The following is a 23562-nucleotide window of genomic DNA, read 5'->3' as shown; positions in this document are numbered from 1 at the left end:
AAAGAACTTGTAATTGGAAATGTTTGATTATAAAATGGTAATAAGTGTTTTGCAGCATATTTATCAGGATTCCCATGAAGTACTCAGAGCTAAGCCTCATCCTGCAGAAAGTGCAGTTATGGTGGGTGTCATCTCCTGATCAGTTCCACTGATTTCACTGCCAGTCTCATAGATGTGCGTATAAGTGTGTGGTTTAGTGACTTACGGAATTGTACCCCATGGCACGATGCAGTTTCTGGCAGCTCATCCTATGAGCTTAGTGAGGTAAGTTTAAACAGAAAGTAAAAGTCCTCGCAGCTATTACTATCACTTGCTAAGTTCCAATGTTATGGTTTTGGATGTTGCCCACCTTTTTCCCTTGACAGCTGGCTCCAGCTGATTCTTAAAATATGTTTTTAATAAAGGGTGGGTTATGAAGAAGAACTACTAGAAGTGTCTGTCTTTGCTCATGAGTGACATACCCACATTGCTCGCATCTTAGCGGTCTAAATCCTAAAGAAAATTTGGCTGTCAGTTACCTGACAAAACTGTAATGCGTGTGATGATTGCCCTGCAGGTTGTCTTTCATCCACTGTTTTGTGGAAAGTTGCTGACAGGGTCAAAACTGCAGCTTTTACGATGGAGGATCTTTCCACTCAACTTTGCTGGAGAACTGAGAAGTACGGAGTAAATATTGAATGGAAGATACCAGGAGAAACAGAAAGATAGGCATGCTGATTGTAGTTATGTCCTGGAGGTATAGCTGGGTTTTCAGTCCAGGCTTTGGCAGAACCTGTGGGCGCTCGCTTTCCAAATTTTCCATTTGTACTAGATCATCCTGAACTGTCAGTGGCTTGGGTGAAGAGATTTCAAGTTTGCAAAATGAATACTGTAATTAACACTATAATAGCAAATTGCAATATGGCAGTGTTAGTGTCTTAGAAGATAGAGTATTTACCTTTTTATAACTTAAAGACTGGTTTTAAACATTTTATTCTGATTTCAACCCCAGGCAGCCAGACTAAGGCGGCGTCAGAACCATAACAACAGAATCTAAATCAGTGTTTTCATTTTCTCAAGGCTGCTACTCTGTGCTTGGTCTTTCAGGTAGGGAGACAACTTTGAGAATTTCTGGCAAGTTTTAAAGCGTTCAGGTGAATTTGTATTTAAGGACTTGCATGCACTTAGTAAGCATTCTTGAACACAGTAATTTAAGGTGATGGTAACCTTAGTTTGGAACTGAGACATTACTGTGAATTCAACATTTTTCCCCACCTGAAAAAAACGCCTATTATTTTCTGAGTATTCTGGCAAATACCCTCTTGTCTTATGTCATTTGAGATGATGACTAACTCTAAAAACATTCGAATGAAATCCTGGCCTCACTGAAATCAAGACAAAACTGTGAACATCAATCTTCGTCTCATAGTGTTAGCTACTGACTCGTACACCACTTAGATTATGGTGAGGCTGCTTAGTGGTAAACTTTCCTAAGAACTGTGATAATTATTTTTTTTTTTAGGTTTACTGTGTGATTTAAGTTCAGCAGTGTCTTTTTCGGGAGGTATGATGGTGATAAAAATGGGATATTTTCTGTTAATGAAATGGTACTTAATATTTGTGATTTTCTTTATCCTAAACTGTGATCTCTAAAAATAGAAATTTATAGAAATTCAAATATAGGTTGCCATGGTAACCTCTTCAGGGATAGTGCACGCACAAGATTATTCTAGCAAGACCATCCAGTGATGTTATATAAATAGTGGAACTAGTTTATTGACAAGAAGGTTTACTGTATTTGTAATTCTAAAAAAAAAATCAACTTTTAGTGCATGCAGTTTGATATGCAGATAGTGACATCTACTAAATATAGAGTTTGTAAATATAAAATGTAATCCATGTACATATGATTACTTTGAAACCTGCAACACTTTTCTTTGTTTCCCAAGTTCAGGAGTTAGGTCTGAATGTTATTTCTGTTTTCATTTCATTGTTTTGGATTTCACAGACTGTGAAATTAAATTAAAGAGTACAGCGGTACTCCTTTCTCTCCAGGCTTAATAGACTGATCATTCACATTCTATTTGACAGAATGCTGTTATGTAGATATGGGAAGCTACATAGGATACTGTCATAGGAGGAGAAGTGCTGAGCAACTAAATCTTTCTGTGCGTTGGTTTCAACGTCTCTGAAACAGGCACCTGATCCTTATCTGACTCAAATGTGCACTGTTAGTTTTGCTAGTTAATACCTGTAAGTGATTTTGGTGTCCTTCGATGGCTCAGAAGTGCCAGCTTTAGTAAAAATGCAAAGATACATCCCAATAGTTTGTAAGAAAGTACAAGAGGCAACATTAAGCACTGAGTTTAAAAGAGTGTCTGCAGATGTCCAGCAGGAACTAGAAAGTGCTTGTCTCAGGTTTCATATTTCAAAGTAATTAAGCCTTTAAGGCCTTTTTACTTTTGAATAATATGTGAAACATGATGCTGTTTAAAGAAGTAATTAGTATTTGTCACTGATTTTTCCTAAGGATTATGTGTTACTCCTATACTTAGTTCAGGAATGCAAAAACGGCCCCAGGATTCACCAAGTTTGTAGGTATATATCCTTAACTTTTTGAGAAGACTGTAAATCTGTTCACGGATAAGAAGACAGCACCTGTGAAGTTGGGTGGTTCAGCAGTGCAAGAGTCAGCATGGCCCAGGGTATTCAGGGTGGCACTGCCATTTACAGCAGCTGAAGGCAAGTTACACAACCCCTTTGCTATATGGTCTTTATCTCTGGGAAAGATCCTTAATTACTTGGTTTACAAGGGAAATATAAAACCTAATTATGAAGCATTCGTCAAGTTTCGTATAAGTAAGTATTCACTGCAATGCAAATAAAATTGCAAAAGCCTCGCGGTCCAGGCATCAAGATACATACTTTGCAAGTGTTCTTAAAAATATGGATGCTGCTTCACTGTGACATGAGGAGCTGGATTTGAGCAGTGGGCAGTATTGTTGGAGGGAAGTACAAAGTTCCCATCTACGACTTTATGTGATGCTAAATTGTCAGAGATTCCTTTCAGTGTCCTGTAGCAGCTTTTCCAGCTTTGAATGTTCAGTGAGGTAAAGAATCAGGTGAAATGAGTGAGATGGGAAAAATATAATTTTATAGACCCTCTTGAGAGGCTAAAGGCACAGAAATTATACTGGAGAAAATTCTTATAAAAGGTAACTTATGTCTTTATTTGATGGCTTGCTTACCTAGGTACCTGTTTTGATACGTGTCAAGAAAGCCTTGATTTAGGAAGCCTGCCGTACACTATGGTGAATGACAAAAGTTAGTTATATTTTTAGGGCTTTGCCTGTTCTGATGCAAGACAGGTTTTATTTCTGGTGGAAACAACACTGCTGCGATAGTCTGAAATACTGTGAATGGAGTGGTGAAGATACATTAATCTCAGAATATATGTTTGTAGATTAATAGTGAATAGCAAAGATTGTTTGCTTTCTTAAGTAATAGAAAGCCTTCTAATATATGTGGAAATCTTTATCTCTGTCTTGTATTCAACAAGGAAAGCAAATACACTTCAGATTTTACCATTTAATTATTAGGTAGGCAGACATCTTCTATATGAAAATGATACAAAGAAAATAGAAAAGGTTGATACAGAAGTTGCAAGGAAGGTGTTGCTTTTACCATTTTGGTAATCGAAGTGCTGAATTTATTTGTAAGTGAGAAAATAGTCCATTAGATTAAATTGGTGAAAACCAAGTCATTTTGCCTGAAGCATTTAGACTATGGGAGCTGTCCTTTTTAAAGACATGAGAAGATGTGTTCTTAACGACAAGAATCATAATGCATCACTGTTACAGATATTCATACACTCTGTAGCTTCATGTGTACATGGACTGACTAAATCACATGATAAGTAATTTTTATTAATTCTGGCATACTGGCTTTTAAAAGTCTTAATTGGAAATTCTAGCTTAATATATGATGTATACAATGTAAACTACTGTGATCTACGTGAAGTATAGATGGTCTCTGATGGTACTGATATCAGTGAGGTAAAATCAGCAAGATTTCTGCCTTCCGAACTTATGCCTTTTCCTCTACAGCTGTTCTGCTTGATGCTGCTAGTGTTTCCATGGAAACAAGCCAGCTCTTGGCTTCCTCTTCCCATTGAAAACAGCCTTCTCACTGTCACTTATTCATCTGGGAAAAGGATTTTGTCATGGCTCTGACATAAATGCCACAGAGATTATCTGTCCTATAATTTCAGAAATAGATGCTGTTAGGCATGTGCACGTGTCTACAGCCAGATTTGTCTTTCAACGGCTCTGAAATAATTCGGTTAATGGACTTAGACTGAATTTGCTTTGGTGTAACTGGAAGTGGAAATTAGCTTACTATACACAGCCCAAGATGATAACAATGTGAGAAGTATTTTTGATTGAGAAATTTGGCAGACCAAGTTCTCTACCTTTATGTAGGTAACATAGAATGTGGTATCTGTCACGTTTGTTTGCAGTGGTAAAATTCTTACGTGTTTTACTTTGAGAATGAGAATTTATCTTCAAACTGATTAAGATGGTGGTGGGAAGAATAGCTCAAGTTTTTGGATGAATATTGTATAGGTTTCAGTGCTACCATCAGATGAGGTATCATGTTATTATGCATGTCACGTAATGCATTCAGGATATGAAAAAAGTGATGCAAGTAAACTAGTATTTTCAAGGTCCTTTTATTCTTGAGGTGTCTGGTAGTTAGTCCAAAGTAAATGTGTCAATCAATAATCTGTGAAGAAATCAACATTTTTGTTTGATGTGGTGAATTTGGGTTGAGTCATAATCAAAGAAGTTCAGAACTCAAGTTCCAAATCCTTGATCAGCATCCTGTACTGTAGGAACTTTTGAGATATTTTAAGAGAAGTTTGTGTAAAACTTGCCTGTCTTTTTCTCCCTCAGTGATCAGTGGCCAAAAGTGACTGTTCTCTTCCTATGAAGTTGCCCTGCAATTGAGGCACAAGATGAGAGAAGAGGCATCCCTCTGTAAATTTTTAATATTTTAATAATCTTCTATAAAGTGCTGTCCAGTAGTTTTAAGATGGTAGAAACAAGTTCTTCTCATTATCAAGTGCTGCTTTCAGCTCTGTTCATTTCTCCAGAGATGACTCCTACTTGTTCTGTGCTTCAGACTCTTGACTCATCTTGGGGAAATACAGTTTCCTTCAGCCACAACTGGAAAGAAAGAGTTTATGCTCTCTGTATCTAGCACCCAATGCGGATAGTATGTTCCCTTTTATTCTCTTTACCAAATGCTTCTTTAGACTTCACTTCTGGCAGCATGGTTTACATAAGCTTACTGACTCATTGTAGAAACTTGTGGGGATTTCTGCAGGTGGTTTGTCTTGTTTTGTGTATTTTATTTTATTTTTTTTCATTGTGGGTAAAGTAGTTAGGCAAATAAGAGATGTGTGGTAATAGCTGGAATATCAAATTGTCAGTTATTGTTTTACTTAGTATTTCTTATAGTAATACAGTTCCTTTACACACGCTCATTCTTTCACAAGCACACACCTTTCCAGTATAAATTAGTAATTGCATAGAAATAAAAATTTGTTTTTAAAGAAATGCTAAGCAAGGCTATTAAAGAACTTTATATGGAGAGGAAATAAGGGAACTACATCCACTCTTACTTACGTGTATTCTTATTTCCAAAGAGCCTTTTCCCTGGTGCAAGGGCTGAAACATGAGAATATTTCATAAAACAGAAATAATTTAAAGCGGTAAACAAAGTATTCAGTTGGGCTAATGTGCGAGGACATAGTAAGATAAATTTAGCTCGGAAATATTTATCAACATGATAACAGGGATTCAAGTTGTAGTGATGACCTGGTACATTTTTTTCCGTATACTGACATACATGTGTATGTTGATATAACTAAATGGTAATTTTGTCAGAGTGCTATAGAAATAGCTGTAGAGAATGAACATGAAATCACATGGCTTTGGGTTTTTTTTTAGTTCTACTAATGTATTTAATTAACATCTTTGTTGATACTTTATGATGACTAAAGCACTTTTGAAGGAAAAACTCCACTTCCATCTGTAAATCAGTAGTGTTAAAAATAGAATGCCATCTAATCACATGAAATACAATTTCCTGTGATTTGTGATTTGCTTTACAGGTTTCTTGACTGAAGTGGTGGTTTGAAGCTTAAAAATGAAATTATCCAATTATGTATTATAACAATGTTTTGTTATTCCCCCTGCTGCCCTTAAGTTGAAAATTCTGAGATGTTGCTGTGATTTTGGTTTTTTTACCAGTATGTTAATTATTCCAGTGGTGTAATAATTCAGTCATTTCTTATTACAGACAGTGTTTTGTAGTTTTCTTAATGTTTCTAGGTGAACCTTAGATATTGTGTCTTTGGTATATTCCTGCAAAATGCTGTAAACAGAGAACAGTCTCTTAGCCTAGTGCAGAATAATGTGGTAAAGTTGATTAATATGCATTAAATACACGTAATATCATCTAGACTTATTTCTGAAACAAGTATAGTTTCTTACATGTTTACATTTTCATTAATGTATAGCATACAATATTATATTTTTTTACTGTGCCTAGTCATTGGAAAAAGGCAAGTATCCCTTGAAGTTCATGCATTTGGTTTGGATAATTTGTAGAGTACTAGTTATATAGCAGTAAGCTTCTTTTTAATTGTTGAATACTTATCCTAAGAGAAATATTTTTTCTCTAGGAATTACTTCCACCGTGCTAATATACTTGCTTTGATAAAAGAACAAGGCTATTCCCATACTATGGGTCTGATAGTACGTGGGATTTTAGAGAAACAGAAATCAAATACTGAATCTTAATTAATGGCTGAGAAAATTTCATTGGAGAAGGTGAAATTTAGTAGAGTGAGACGGCTGTGGAACAGTGCTGTGAACTGCTGGGTACTTGTTGTTGCAATAATGAGGAGCACAGGCTGAGTTCTTAACAATTTCGCAAAGGGACTTCATTGGCGCTACCCCAGCACTGGGTGAGAGAGCTTAACCAGCCCCAATTGCATCCTGCTGGTGGGTGCTGTTAAGTAGGGGGAAGAATAATGTCTTCTAATAATATTTCTGTTGTAATTTCTCAGATCATAAACATTCACAAAATATGTTAAGCTTTTATATGCTGTGAACTACAGTATAAGATTGAGGGTAATCAAGTATGTAGTAAATAATATTTTAAAAAGCCTATGCCATAACAGAATTTTGATTTGTTTAAAGAAGAGATAAAAAGTATTACAGGACAATATAAAGATGTTTTTAAAGTATACAAATGCCTGTGTAGAAACTTCCTTTAATTCTTAGACAATATCAAAGGAGATGACCTCATTAGCCCTTATTTTTACATAGGTATTAAAAAATTCTCTGTAGTTTTCAAGCAAGCAATATTCTTCACTGTCATTTGGTAAACTTCTACTAATATGAATGACAATTATTTTTAATATCTGGTTTCAGGGACTATCTTCGTTTTCACAGGATAATAGTTAGGATCTGAAAGAGTTAACTTAGATTTTATTTTTTTTTAATATCATCGCAGGTGTTACAGAGGTTTTTTTAATGACAGGAATTTTTCAGAATTCTAAGTTTAATCTGTTTGTGGTTTGGAGAAGAACCTTATTTGTCTCTCTGATTTCTGATCACATTTGGGAAAGGAGTTTTCTTGCATTTGCAATTCTAGGTCTGATACCTACCCTCAGATTCTCGTTTGAATGTTAGGGTATAATTGATGCACAAGCACATCTGAACTTCACCTTGAACATCCTTCCCTTAGTCTGCAAAATTATTTTTAAAAAGAATAACAACTTAGCGGAGATGGAGTTTTGTCTCTCTACGGCTTCCTGAGGAGAGGAAGTGGAGAGGGAGGTGCTGATCTCCCTGGTATCCAGTAGCAGGATGTGTCAGAATGGTTCAAAACTGCGTCAGGAAAGGTCTAGACTGGACATTCAGAAGCATTTCTTTACCAAGAAGCTGGTCACACACTGGAACAGGCTTCCTATAGAAGTGGTCAACGTCCCAAACCTGTCAGTGTTGAAGAGAAATTTGGACAATGCCCTTAATACCGTGCTTTTAACTATTGGCTCAGCCCTGAAGTGGTCAAGCTGTTGGACTAGGTGATTGTTGTAGGTCCCTTCCAACTGAAGAAATCTATTCTATTCTAAAGAAATAAGTTCTAGTCTTCCAACCTTCTTTTCTCTTACAGTGGAAAATTAAGTCCATTTACTTAATAGTGATGGTGTTTCCTCTTTTCATGGTTTAAAAACGAAAGTGTATATAGTAAAAGGCATATAATGAATGAGAAGTCAAGCAGGATAGGATTTCAGTTTAGGTATTGAACATCAGCACTGGTGTAAAATTCACTATCTGTTCATCGTCTGGTAATACTTTATGTTAAACAAATTGATTTAAACACCTTAGGCATCTTAATCCTTTAGCCAGTAAATTTTATTGCTGGCTATATTTGAGACTATTTGAATATAGTTTCAAATTTGAGAATCGAGTCTTTTGACAGCAGGACGGAATTATTTTCCTGATTGCCTATGTGATATACCTGTGCAGCTTGGAAAAGAAATGGCTATGTTTGTCATTTGTCTTCATAACAGGCGTGTGAAGCTGATGTTTCAGTGACCTGTGAATGGTCAACAGAATTGGTTTGATGCATTGCAGCTACAGGATCTCCTTGATTAGTCATTGCATTATTGAAGTTGGTGCCTTGATAGCAGAAAAAACGAACTCCGGGAATTAATAATGAAAAAAAAATAATAGAAGGGAAAATTAATCTTGGGGGGCAGTGAGCTGTTAGAGACTGAAGCAAAGAATGTATTTACATTATTTTGGTTTGTCACTATATAGACAGCCAAACCTTAAAAGTGGCAAAGACATTTTGTGTTGCATGTGTCTTTATTTTGAGTGATGTTCACTGCTTTAAGGATGGAAGATGCTGGGTTTTTATAAACTGCAGGTTTCTCTACTTCTTGCTGCAGTTGCCCCTTCCTTAATCTGTGAGAAGGGACCTTTGATCTTTTGATCTTTTCAAAATTACTTCCCTAATGACTAGGTTAATGACGTTTTTGAGACAACTGTTGGAAGTAGGTACAGTCTCCACCCTCTATCCAGGAGCTGTGATAGCTCTAAGTGTCTCTTAAAACTATTTCTGAAGGCTTTCAGAATTGGCTCTTAGTTGGCTGTTTCTTCACTCTTCAACTGAGGTACGTTGCATTCGGTATCTTGCACTGTCACTGAGCCAATGACTAGCTATTCTAGTGCTTCTGAATCAATGCCCTTTCCAATGCTTTTATAGTAAAATGAACCATTCTGCTGTGGCTTGAAGCACAATAATAACTATAGGTATGTCTCTTCTGTTCATATTACCTTTAGTGGCTGTGTTAGCAGCTTTTCTTTGAAATTGTGATGGCATGCATCACTTACTGAAATGAAAACCCTGCAAAATTTCAATGACTTTGTATTCTCAACAATTTAAAGACATTTAAAATCATTGTTTGGTAGCAGAAATGACCCATTAGTCTCTAGAGAAGTGTAGTAGTAGTTTATATTGGGTTTGTATTTCACTAGAGCAACCTCTTTTGCACTGCAGTTCTGACAGATTCATGAGATGAAAGCAATCCTCTTTGAAATGATACGTGCTTTTATTCAAATATCAATAGCTAATTTTCTAAAATAATGTGAAGAAATATTAAACTCCTGACTTGTGCTTCTGCTGTTTCTGTACTCCTTGCAAATACAGATCAGGAGGTGTGGTCGTAATTATAACGAACAAACTTTGCAAATCTTATTTTGTTTGTTTACTGGCATTGTAGTTTTGAAATAAAAAGGTAATTGCTATGGTTTCCTAATCATACTGTGAGTAATATGCTGCCTCCAGAAACCCAGGTCTTGTCTCTGAGTTGGAAAGTCTTGGCCAAAGAGGAGGCTAAAGGAAAATGTGTGACCTAAATTTTTCATTGCAATTGTACTGTTCAGACAAGTATAGTGCGACAACTGAGACAGGAGAGGAGAATGTTTGTGGCCCTAGTGCTTTCAATCTTGGTGTTTTTATCCATATATATAAATGTGAATGCAAATATTTTTGTATGTGTGTATAGATATATGTACATGCACTCAGACACACATACATTTCTAAACAAATTAATATATTGGTGTTCCTGACCTGTAATTGTGATGGTCAAGAAGATTTTATTTTCTTTTTTTCCCATTTGTCCTTGAAGATTTTAATGAAGAAGGCTGCATCCTAAATTTCATGGCTTAATTCAGTGTTCTTGCTTATACTTGTTTAATTCAGTTTCCGGGTGCAAGTCCTGGAGTGTATGAATATCTTGCTTTTTTAGGCTATGACAGATCAATCTTACTGGATATACATATATATTACTATATTGGCTTAACAGTATTTTGTTAATCATGTTTAATAACAGAAGTAGTGTTCCATTCCTTATAAATTTTATCTCACTAAAAATGGGAGAAACCTGAAGGAGTTACATAACTTAAGATATCTTATTTTCTGTGAATTATCTCATCAGTGACTCTCAGGGCCAATTAAAGCTTTTCCTGCACTTGTCATATTACTAAATCTCCTTTGAGTGAAGATTTATTGCTGTCAGATGGTTGTGAACTCACAGCTTTTTCTCACTGAAGGTTTTGGATCTCTCTGTCTAAATTGGAGCCTTATTTTCGAAGTCCTGTGAAGGTTTAATTGTTTTCAAAATCTTTATCCTTTGGTCTAATGTTATTATAAATGACCATCTGGTTCAGAGTTCTTAGGTGAAGGATTGGTCAGTTTTTTAGCTTTTAGAAAAACAACAAACCAAAGCAAAACAAGGTAAAGTTGTTTTCACTTGGAAATTGTTGCAACTTAGGACATCTTGTCAAGAGAAAGTACTTACATTTACACTTATACTCGTAGTCTCAGGAAGTGTAACTCTGCTAAAGTAATTTGAGCTCAGGAATGGGTTAGAAAAACAATAAGAGGCTGAAGGACTGTTGTGACCAGATCGGGGTTTGACTGATGTAAGGAAATCCTTCCACACCTGAGAGCTCTGCCTTTCCTACAACAAATACTACGTCAAGATGGAAACTGTTTTACAGTGTTTTGTGCAGGCATGACTCCATTATGACGTGCATTATGCATTACATAATTTAAAAAATAATTATTCTAAAGCAAACCAACGTATTATGGTGTTCATTTTATGGAAAGCCTATAAAACTTAAGCAAGGAGACTGTTCTTTCTATGACTTTATTTCAGACATCCTAATGTAAGTGATTCTATCACTTTTACATTTTTTTTTAAAATATAAGTAATTATTTAAATATATTGCTTTCATAGAGTTATGTGGAATGGCTCCAAAACCTACAAAGAAGACAAGTTCTGGTAAGTTATCTAGAATACCAGCAGAATCCTAGTGATTTTTTTTTTTTTATTTTCAAAAGATATACATTCTTTATAATATTTAATAAGACATTTTAAGGAAATCATGTCTCCCAGGGGTTCTGTTTTCCCTTCTTCAGCTTTAGTGAGGGGATATGTTCAATACATAGAGATTTGGCAATCATTTACATGAGGTTGTGTTGGTAGCACACACAATGTTTCATCTTTGAAGTATTGCAGCCTGTTTTATTATTAATTTATCTGTCTTTTTTTAATTTAGTTCTTTTTTTAGAAGGAATAGAGGATCGGTTCAAGTTCATATGTTTCTGCTTCTTGTGAGGAATATTGACTAAAGAGAAGCATAAAACCACGAAATCAACATTTAAGCAGAAGATGCGGAAAATCATAGAACAATGTAAGCTGTCAGTGGTGTAGGGATTGTGTCATGATGTAGTCATTTGGTCAGGCTAGGAGGGTAAAGAGGCATCAGGGGCTAAAGTGCTAGCAGGGAGTTTTAGAGATCAGGTTTATGTCTTCTGTGGTTCACCCTTGTCTTCAAACTGGTGAGATACAAATGTTCTTTTACCTTAGAAAGTAAAAATAAATGAATTTTTAAAAAAATATTGCAGTGCTCAAATAATGCAGTAAAAAAAAAGTAACTGTAATTTAGTTGGTTACTGCCAAATGTAGTGCAAATGAGACCTTAGGTACTTTTTAAAGGAGATTGGGGAGAGTTTACTGGTTTCTGTGTCAGAAAATTTAAGCATACATAATCATCTCGTGGCCTTCTTTTAATTTCTTTTTTCTTTTTTTTTTTTTTCTTTTTTTACACTCAGTGGATCCATGGTGGAAGTAAAGTGGGACTGTGTAATAATTTGGATATATGCAGTAATAAGTATGAGAGGAAATCCTTGATATGTTGATAATAGTGTTTGCAGAGCAGAGGTGGAAGACTGTATTCAGGGAAGGCATATGCCACACAAGAATATGGAAAGAAGAACACTTTGAATTCAGTAAGAAAACAGTGACCATTTTGCGAACTGAGGGTCTACATGGAAGAAGACTCTTCAGTCATATTAGTAAAAGTTGCTTTTTTCAATGTAAACACAAAGAATTTGAATTAAAATTGTGGAATAGTAGAAAAGACACCTAAGATCACAGTTTAAGGTGGGGTTTGGCACATATTGGTTTGTCAGAGTTTTTCCTCCAAAATTTACTGTTACCTTTATTAAGTAAAAGGTTTCCAGAATATAATACAAATTGTTGAATTTCTGCAAAGACCTTTGGTATTCGGCCTGTGCAGTTAAATTCTAGCACAACAGAATGTAAAGTCTTGAAGTGAGAAATGTTGGTCAGTCTTTGCAGTTGTCTCTGCTGTCAATTTGATCTGCAGTATATTAGATGACTATGATAAATATGTTGAATGATCTCATGTTGATTCTTGATTGTGTTCTGTAGCAACTTTCTAGGGGATACATTTTATCAGACTTTAAAAAAAAAGAAGGCAAGATTCCAAAAGAATGGCCCGTGTCATCAATACTTATGGTGGCACTTAATTTTGTATTTCAGGAGCATTTGCATTAATTAGTGAAAGTTAGTTGCTATTCTTTGCTGCTTTATAATATGTTAATTAGTTGTGCTTAACTATGTAGATTAGTATTGGCTAAGCACATGGCAGGGTTGTAATTGAGTTACCGTAAATTTTGGTATGAGATTTTTTCAAAGGAAATGAATCCTTAATTAATCCTTAATTCTAAAATAACACCCATCTTTGTGTCCTGTTTCTCTTGTATAAGAACTCTAGCTGTCAATTCTCCCTATAGAGCCCTTTTTAGGGGAATGCATTTTCATGAGCACGATATGTAACATGTTGCTTAACATTTTATTGTGAAACAAACCCAAACATTTTGTTTATTGATCAGAAACATGAATTGTCCTCTAAAGTGGAAGCCATGGAGAGCAAGAGCAGTGCCATCAAAACTGTTGAAGTGTTTTGAAGATTCCTGGGGCACTAATGATGTAACTTTATTCCACACACACCCCCCCTTCCCTCACAAGAGGAAGCTATACTGAATTATTATATCAGGGAAGCTATACTGAATTCTTATAGGAAATTCACTAATAGTTTAACTGCTGTGTTTTTCTGTTGGAGAAAAAACAACCCAAACAAACAAACTCAGCATTTAGTTACATCTAGCTAAGATTTGAGGATGTGCTTAAAGCATGTGATGATATTGGCTGAATTAATTCCAGAAGATGGCAATTGCCAAGTGTTAAGTCTGCTGTGACCATGGACAGGCAAGCAATTTCTGCATTCAGTTAATTGCTTTGGAACAAACAAGATGCAGGATAACAAGTGAGCTCAGTTTCTTTTTCTACCTGAAGTGATCACTGCCTATTGTCATGACAGAGAAAGGCTATGTTTTGGGGATTTCTTCTGAGGTTTTTGAGGTTTGAAAAATTTTTCCCTAGTGTGTTGTTAATAGCCTTGTGTAATGCAGGGCTGCATTTCAACATTGATTCCTAATACAAAGTAATGTCAAAACTTAAAACAATATACGACATTTTATTTAGAATTGAATGCACATTCCCAAGCAGTCATGGTTTGACAGCTCCAAAATCCAGTTCCTGAGTCCTAGCCCCCCTCCCACATCTCAACCCAGTGTGAAATGAGTTTTCCAGACACCACACGAGACTCAAAATGGGGGGGAAAGGGATATATATTACAATACACTGTACAAATAAATACTATAGTACACTACATACACAATCTTCAACTATCTCTACCATGACATACAATATTTACAATGGACCAGATCTCTTCTCCCTTCCAAATAAAAGTCCAGGAGGGAAGAAGGGAAAAGATCCTTCCCACTTATGAGCAGCAAGTCTCTCTAGGGCAGCAGTGTCTCCTTCTCTCTTCCAATGCAGCAGCTGCAGCTGGATCTTTGCCAATACACACGAGGAGATATCCAAGCCCCTCGGCCCTTTGTCTCCAAAACGAGGGTCTTTCCGTGGGCTGTTTCCCAGGACAAAGGGCGCGTCACCACGGTCATATCACGAAGCACAGGGGTCTTCGCGACGGTCCTTATCTTCAGGGGACTCAAGCCCCTTGCAGAGCTCCCATGCTCTGACTCAAGACTGCCAGCTTGGCAGTACAGCGGGGAGGCCAAGGTCACCCCCCCACACACACATTCTGTCCTGGCTGAGCTCTCAGGACAATTGAGCTTCTTAGCTCCTCCATTATCCTCCTCTCTCTAGGAGGGGTCTCCAGGGAGTTTGGGGAGTTCTGGTTTTCAGTTCTTACCCCGAAAAACTCTCTCTCTGTAGTGGCTTAGTCCTGCTCTCTGCTGCTGGCTCTCTCTTGGCGCTCTCAGACAACTCTGTGTCTGCCTCGGCTGCATGCCGGCTTCTGCTGCTTCTTTGGTTCTTATCTGTTGGCTCTTTGCCACTGCTCTCCGGACGCTGTTGTCTCTGCCGCTGCTCTGTCTGCCCACTCACGGTGGAGAAAACTCCTTCAACTTCTCAAGTCACAGACCTCAGTCCAGTCTAACACTCTTTCCGAGTTTCTGTGACCCCAGCTGGGGGGCTGGGGGGCCGTGGCCCCCCAGAGGGGCTTCTGCCCCTTCCTCGTGGCTTTCACAACATGGCTTCTTCTTCTCCAACTACTACAACCTCCTTTCTTTTCCGGTCTGGTTGTGGTATGTTTATATTTCGCAGGAGCGTTCATTGGCTTAACCCCAGGGTCACCACCCCCTCGGGGGTTTACCATTTTTTTTAGCTCCAGGGGGAAAACTGTTTCCCCCCACCACAACCAACCATAAAGTATTTGGCAAAAGAAGATTTATATAATTATAGCTTTATAAGTCTGTTGCATATGCTTTCTCTTATGTACATGCACCGTGCGGATGATATGCTGGTTCTGAACCGGGAGCGGAGGACAAATCTTACTTCATGTTTCACTGTGTAACTTAAAAAACCCAAACCTTTTATTAGAGGAGTTTAATGTGAAAAAACAGTTCTGTGTATTCCTAGTGGTCCTTGCAAATTGCTGGCACAGATGACTAGTTTGGCCCTGAAAAAGCTATGAGCTGGTAGCCATGGTAATGATCCACCATGCATTTTAAACTGAGTTTGGCACTAAATGTTAGGAAGGTCCTCCTTCACTCCTGTGGTATTTATTAGAGTGAAAACTCTAATAAGTAGTTTCAAGACTTATGAAGCTAAATACCTTTTTTTTCGTAAAGATTGGTGTTCTAAATACTGTTCTGTTGAATCAAGGGTATTTGTGCTTAAAAGGCCACTCCCTGCATTAGTCTGGCAATCTCTGAATCAGGAAAGGACTTCCTAGAATATGCAGGGAATACTGGGCAAAGTGAACATTGTCAGATTGATAAGTGTGCTAGAGGATTGGAGTGCACCTATAAATAGGAAACCAATTTGAAAAAAATACATTAGGATCTTGAAGAGAGGGGATCTTAGATGAAAAATCTAATCCAGTAATGCTGAAGAAAAATGATACATTTGAAATGACAATTAAGTAAAAGGAAAGGTCGAGGTGAGAAAAGAAAAGGCCTGTTGGGGAGATGTGTTTTGTTTGAAGGCTAAAAATTAAGTAGGGCTTTGGAAAATAGGAACTGGTGATACCTTGAAATGTAGATTGTGTTGGTTAAAATTGCTTCTGGATTTGTTTTATTCTGCTGCCTAGGGAAGAAATAATACATGTTAACAGTTTTGTAGAGTGAAATATTTGCATTTATTACAGTCCTGGGAATTCTTCAGCTGATTAGAATAAAGTATTGGCAGGGGGAAGGGAAGGGAGAAACCTCAGTGCCCATTCCTATAGACCTACAGTCTTTATAGGTGCAGCGATGTACTTGGTTCTTTAATTTCGAAAAGCAATATATAAAATATTTCAGTTTACCATGAATATCTCTGAAGCTTTATCTAAATGGCAAAAATACTGTGTACCTCTGTAAGCTTCAGAATGGGATCCTATATGTGCCCTTGCTTTTTATTTTTCTAGGGAGTTCGTAGCTCACAATCCTGACATTGTGCTCATGTCTATCAAAAATGATACTTGTTCTGCAGTAGTTGTAGCTTTTTAGATAGAAGATTTTGGAGTTTAATGCTTGGAAACATATTACATATATGGCATTGAGGTGTAACTGTGTTAGGCAAAACAATTTAAGTATGTACCCGTATGCACCAATATTAAGTATATTATTATATGGTGATTTTCAAGAAAACTGAAAACTAAGTTGTTTTTTAATTTAGTTCATAGGAAAGTGAAAAATAGGTCATATAAAAAGAAAAGAGGCTAATAAGATAAATGTTTAATATTTGAAATTCAGGAAAACCACTAAGTAGCATAGAGATTTTTTTTTTTAATTGTTATTCCAAACTCATTATTTTTTACAAAATAGCCTTGAATAAAATTATCCCAAGGTGACTATCCAATACATTCTGACCTGGCCTACTCAAATGAAGGCTTTTTCTCTATTTCAAAACCTATTTTAGGACTGTTGTAGGAAGAACACTGATACTAAGGACAATGATTCTAGTTTTTGTGTGGTACTAATCCGTAGCAGAAGCAGTGCACTCTGAAATTCCCCTTGAAAATAATGTAAGTCTCCTACAACCAAGCAAAGGATTTCCAGTTCTAGTTTACTTACAAGCATGACTTCTTTAAGCAATATCAGAATTGGAGGTACATCAAGTGAATGATGCTGCAAAACATCTTTTCTTTCTTGCTGTGAGCATAAAAGTACATTATAAATCATAAACAGTACATATAAGAAAAACATTTCTTATTGCCATATTACGAATTAACCACCAAGAAAAAAAAAAGGACTCCACAAAGCTTCAAATAGCCTTTAAAAACACTAAAAGGAATTTGTTTTAGCTCATCTGTGACTCCAGAGGCCATCATATTCCTGTGTTCCAAATAACAGCTGATAGAAAACATAGTGTTTTTCACTCTACAGAGAAAATTTTAAAAAAGGGGGGAAGGGGAGAATGTCCTGAACAATATTACCTTTAACGAAAGAAAAGTGTGACATGAGATGAAAGGAGGAATATGAGCTTAGGAAGCATGTTTATTAAATTTTTAAGGTTTTAATTAATTCATATTTTCCTTTACTAAGAATGGGAGTCTCTGCACCAGGAAATGTAGACAAATTGATTTTGTTCTTAAAAGTTCCAACTATTATTTATAGCCATCTTTACCTTTTTTCTGCAGAGCAAGACATTAGCCATTCTTAACACTGTATCCTGTGGTTCTCCCCCCGAAAGTTAAACCAAGTGCTATCTGACATCACATAAAGGTAACTTTTGCAGAAGAGTATCCCATAGTGGACTACAGCTCACCTCTTTTTCTTAGCCTCCCATAACTTTAAAATGTTCTCTTTGTTCAAAAAAGTCAAAGAATCAGCTATTATGCAAGGTTCCTCAAAGCCTTATTAGGATACTTTTTGTCTATTAACTGTGTCATCAGTTTTCTGTCTTTAAAGATGGCACTGTTAATGCTATTAGCAATTGTTAGATTGATATGAAGAATCACAGAAAAAAAGAGCAGAAGGACAAGTGACTTATAAAAGGCCACATTGCTTGACCTTTAGGATACATTTTTAGTACTGAGTTTAGGAGATTTATTATGTATCCATGCAATTAAGATGAAGACTCCAGGAGAAGAACAATAAAAAGTGAAAATGAAGCTTAGAGATTTGTGATACCCCTTTTCCTGAATTATAAATGATAGCAATTAAAGTGTCAGCCTTGATAAACTGCTTTTTCTGTATTCATAATCAGGCTACTTTATGAAAATTTGAATTATTTTGGAACAAACAGGAAGAAATGGAACAATCAAACATGAAAACTGGTATATGTAAATGATGATTTTGTGACACCTTTCATCACAGGTTCACTTTAGAATGCCTTATTGATAATTGTGTAGAAAGGAAAACTCTGCCTAGTCACAGTTGGGGACAGTTCTACATCTGCACTAAATTTAGGTTTTTCTTAGCTTTCTTTTTATTAAAAATTCAAATACATGAATCATCATCCTTATTTCATGAATTTGTTAATTTTTGGAACAAACTAATTTTCTTTGGGCTGTTTCATATTTTTTCTGATTCACTTGTTTTTCTGCTTCATTTTTTTCCTCTTCTTTTTTTCTTCTTATCACTTGAAAACTTTCTAAATTTAAGTAACCCATTGCTCCTCTGTAGAAGATTCATCAGCAAGGCTGCATTCCGTAAGTGTGGGTCTTTACACCTTTAGAGCTAGTGGTGCATCTCATGAGTTCAGATATCTCATCCTGTAATACAGGCTAAGTGGGCAGAGTCCATACCCCCTCTTTTTTCCATTTTAGTGAGTAATGTTAAAAAACACCATAAACCTCTATAGACTCACAATTCAGAACTGTTAAATATAATGAACGATAGTCTTTTCTTTTTGAACATGGTTAGACTTACAATGTTAAAACTGCAGGAAGAACTTTTTAATTCTAACTGCAAATGTGTTATATCCCTGTTACAGAATCCTCTACACAATTTCTGCTTGAAAAGTTCTCAAATGTTGTGGTATATAATTTTTCAGCTGCATGGCCTGAAGGTGCAATTCAGTGCACCTAAAATTAGGAATCTAAGTTCCTCATGTTCTTAATAATTAGAGATATGGGCCTGAATGATTAAAAATCGCTGAGAGAGATGCATTCATTTGGACACAGTAAATTCTCTTTTGAATGTTTTACATATAATTCTGGTGTATGTGTGACTGAAATAGGCATTTGTGCTCTCTACTTCATTGAGATGCATTTGTTTTCACATTAGCTGTACTACTGAGAACTAAGCAATGTGCACAGTGAAAAAAGAGTTGATTGTATTGGTATAAAATTGGCACTGATCTAACTGAATTGTTTGCTAAAGCTGATTTGCCAAAAACTGTGTAGCAAGCTTGTATGACCATGGTTATATCAGTTAAAGAGTGCCCAGCACTCATTTAGCTTAGTTTGGCTTCCACATCAATTTTCTCACACTTAACAGAATGCACTAGAGGCCAGCTCTGATGTAAGTAAGTCGATGTGCAAACCAGTTTAGCTAAATTGGTGCAATTTCTCTGTGATTTCCGTAAAGGCCACTTGTGGCATTAAGGTATTCTAACCCTGATGTTCTAGGAAACCACTGGTTCCTGCCTGGAGCTGTCAGTTTTGGTCCTAAATGCTTGAGATGTCTGAGGTGCACTTGCTTTCAGTATGCAATACTTTTCTTGGAATTAAAGTATTTGAGTGAAATCAGATCGAACCAAGACTTAGCTACTCAGCTACTTGCTTCTGAGACACTCACTGCCTGTGTTTAATAATTTTCTTTTTTCAATCCTTGCCTCGGTCTCTTCCAGCTATAAATTCCATACACATGCAGACTGTTGTTGCCATATGTATGCATGTATTTGGCTTGGGTACATTTTGGATAGCATGGCAGGGACTATCAGTTCTGGGCTTCCCTAGTTGTTACTGCGCTAGGGAGAGGAACGAGTTCCCAATGCAACTCACTGTCAAGTTTGTGACCTCATCAAAGTCTAGTGTATTTTTGTAGAGCTTGAATGTTTTGGGTTTTTTTCTTCAAGTCAGTAAAATGATCTTAATTCCATTCTAGCCTGTCTTGTTAATGTGGAAGAACTGTGACAGCTGCCAGCATACTTTATTGCAATTTATAACATCACGCAACCACCAAGTGATGTTTTTTCATTCTTTATATTTGTGCTGAATTCCCTTTTTGTTTGCCATGCCCCTCAAACGCACAGGAGAGCGATTGAATGCTTTGGGATGTGCTCTGGTTGCAAGAACCCTGTTGAGGCAGACCTCTAAATCTGTTACTTCAGTATTAGCGATTTCCATTCCCCTTGGCATACCCCAGATTCTGCACTTCTAAGCTGGGGAGCAGAGGCTGGGATGGTTGCGCCACACAGGAGGATTTACATGAGGCTGGGATGTGTTCAGAATCAGCAGAGAAGTTCTTGTAGTAAGTAACAGACCTGTGTTTTTGTGGTGGATTGCATTCAGGAGGATTGCTGCGTGAGGTCTGTTTGTCCTCTGCCACGTGAGGCAGTGAGGGCAGTACTGACAGAACTGTCATGGACTGCTGCCTGGGTAGACCTCGGGACTCCATGCAGGTGCAGCCTTGTTTTTGTCTTTCAGGCCTTTTTGGTGATAGAATAAGAGACGGACCAGAATACCAGCAACCTTAAAAGCTGTTTTCCTACTTGAAAGAATAGATGGTAATCACAATCAAAATGGATGACAGCACATTTTAATTTTAAAAGGTATGTAAATAGTCTCTGTTCAAAGGGAAAGTAAAGCAGGGGCTCAAGCCGGAAGTCTGAGAGGAGGTTGCAGTAGGCACACACCTGCTTAGCGGTGCTGAAGTAGTGTTCAAGTGCAAGGCACTACGTACCTATGCAGCATCAACTCTGTTGAGTTTCTTTTTACTTTATGAAGCTGGACAAATTCAATAACTGTAAACTCTAGTTTTGCTGGTTTTATTTTTGATAGAAGAAACTATTGTCCTCTTATTCATTAATGTTTCCTTTCCACTGCTGTATATCCCCTGTTCATTTTGAGGAAATGAATGCAGCCCTCTGTGTTGCGTGGGCTAGGAGGTTATACAGTTGCAGCTTTTGTATAATTTACTCCTTCTGTGTCTTCTTGGGGAACAGAAACCCCAAACCTTTGGAAGATCTTTTTGTTGTTGTAGGTAGTAGACCCAAGCTTTCTTGAGTGAAATAGTCTCAGGCACAAGATATAGCCTTTAAATGTAGAAATCACCATAAAAGGCATCTATTAAAATTGTACAGTTAGCAACCTGACTTAGAGAATAGTAAAATTCAGCATTTAGCAGTAACACCATCCTGTATGTATATTTAAGATGCAAGATTGTAGTGTTGGGTGAGACTCCTAGACAATGAGGGCTGTTGCTACCTCCACAGTTTGTTCACCAAACTCCATTGCATGATATAGGCGTGTTGGTAGATAGTTACTAGTTCGTCATGTCCTTATATTTCCTTGAAAACTTTGCAATGAATTCAGTATCTATAGAACAGGCAATCTGATGTAATCAAAAGCAAGGATCCCAGTGTGGACTGTGAATTGCTTTCATTTGGGACTACTATGTATTATTTTGTGCTGAAAGGGTTTTCCTTTCTTTGGATTATATCTATTCTACCTCTGTGGAAAGTGAAAATACTCTTGTAATTTTGAAAGTTATTGAGAAGATGAAAGGAATAGATTCAGTGATTAAATGAAGAGTAATATGGTGATGCTGTAAAGACCACCTTGGCTTCCTCACTACATATTAAGCTAGCTTCTCAACACTGCTGTGGGTGTCACAGTGATTTGTAACTGTCCAAGATGAGTTTTTGATGAGATTGACTAATGTATGCACTGGTCTGTATGGACAGTTTACTGCAATGTATTGTTCAGCAGCGTCAAATAGGCTTTCTGTCAAAGGCCAAGAGCTGCCCTGCAAATGTTGCCAGAACAAATAAAGCAGTATGGAAAAAATGCTTCTGAAAGACAGCCCACTGTTGTAGTTTTGTTTTTCAGAAGCTGGAAGCCAACTCTATTCTCTTAACTGTAGCTAATGACTTCACCAATTTCAGGGAAAGCTGTCTTCTTAGTTCAGTAGAAAGAGATTGATTGTCTAAATGTCATTGGAAATGTCATCGATATGAAAAAAAACCCTCCACCTTTGCTTTAAATTTCAAATCAACAGTTCTTGGCAGTGGGACCCTAACTTGTTTGTACAATGTGTGGCTGCTTGATATCACTTCAACATATTTTGTTTCATACTTGTATTACAGCTTCCAGCAAATGAGAAGGATTGTGAGAACCAGAAGTTTTGCTGCTTTACTGGCTGGTGGATGCTTATGTAGTGTATTAACCTTATACTGATGTATTTTTTTAATTAAGTTTGTTACTAAGTAAAGTAGGATTTATTACATTTTTAAATGTTTATGAACACTGCAGGATCTGACTTAGCAGAGAAATTTGTTCCATGATTTTGACCTCTGAGGACATAAAGACTTCTGAAGTTTGACTGCTGCAGAGTTTAGGTTTAATTCTGGATACAAAGTAGTGTTTTGTTTAATCAGGAGCCAGGCAAAGTAAACAGTAATGTAAAGAGACATGAACTGTCTCATTTACCTCAGTGGGTGCTGAAGCCAGTTGCTGACCATATGAGTGCCAACATTGTTAACCCTTTAACTGATCAACATGTTAAAAAAACTAATCTTACTTTTTTGTTTATTTATGTAATCTTGTAAAAAACGTGAAGTCCATTAACTTGAAAAGATTGTAGTTTAAGGACTAAGATTATTATTATTTATTACTAAGTATTCAGTAGACTGGTACCCTAAAAGATAATGTTTTCACTCATTAAATTGTGAAATTCTAACATTACAAAGACAATACTATAGAGCTTCTGTGACTTTTGTTATGTGGTTTATGAGGTTTTTTCATTTTTATGCAAAACATGGTTGTCTTAGCCGTATTTTCAATTGCAGTTGAACAGCTGTATAATTATTTCCTAGTGACTCCCTTTCAACAATCGCTGACAGAAAAAAAAAAAGAAAAGTAGCACATACCTGTTTATATTAGCCTAGGCTCTAAACACACCACAGTATTCCTCCCTCCTGAGATTACGGAAACCCCTTAAGTTTGCCAATCCATTATTGCCCTTCTTCTCCTGTTGCACCCTTTCTTAGAGGCTCTCGAGGGCCAACAGCAAAGTTCCACCTCATGACAAGTTGGTAGCTGCCATTCAGGAACAGTAATAGTTGATGCTGCTTTTCATCCCAGAGTATTGGTGTGAGTGGGTGGGCCAGGCTTGTTGTGTTGTCTGCATAAATCATTTGATGCATAAATTACTCTTGATTATCATCTTTTCATTGGTTGTCAAATTCTCAAGTGCCCCTAAACTGCTCTGAATTGATGACTGACAAGAATATGATTTGGGAAAGATGGAAAACCGGGGAAGGTAGTGACTTACTGTGATCAAGTCATCTGGGTATGCAAGTCTAGCTTTATCTTCATAACCTCTGTTCTTCTAAGTGTGTTCGTTTTTATTATGGAGCAAAGATATGGAGTTGTGGAGTAATGG

General features: G+C 36.8%; 1 protein-coding gene across 12 annotated transcripts in view; it reads left to right on the top strand.

Annotated features, from left to right (window-relative positions):
• The window catches only part of KCNC2 (potassium voltage-gated channel subfamily C member 2), a 269296-nt gene that overhangs the window by 3094 nt on the left and 242640 nt on the right, over positions 1–23562 (top strand). The window lies entirely within an intron of this gene.

The sequence above is a fragment of the Neopelma chrysocephalum genome, unplaced genomic scaffold, assembly GCF_003984885.1.
Source record: "Neopelma chrysocephalum unplaced genomic scaffold, ASM398488v2 Primary Assembly neopelma1_59, whole genome shotgun sequence".
In the NCBI taxonomy this organism is placed as follows: Eukaryota; Metazoa; Chordata; class Aves; order Passeriformes; family Pipridae; genus Neopelma; species Neopelma chrysocephalum.
The sequence above is the reverse complement of the archived record's forward strand: the minus strand, read 5'-3'. Positions and strand labels throughout refer to the sequence as shown.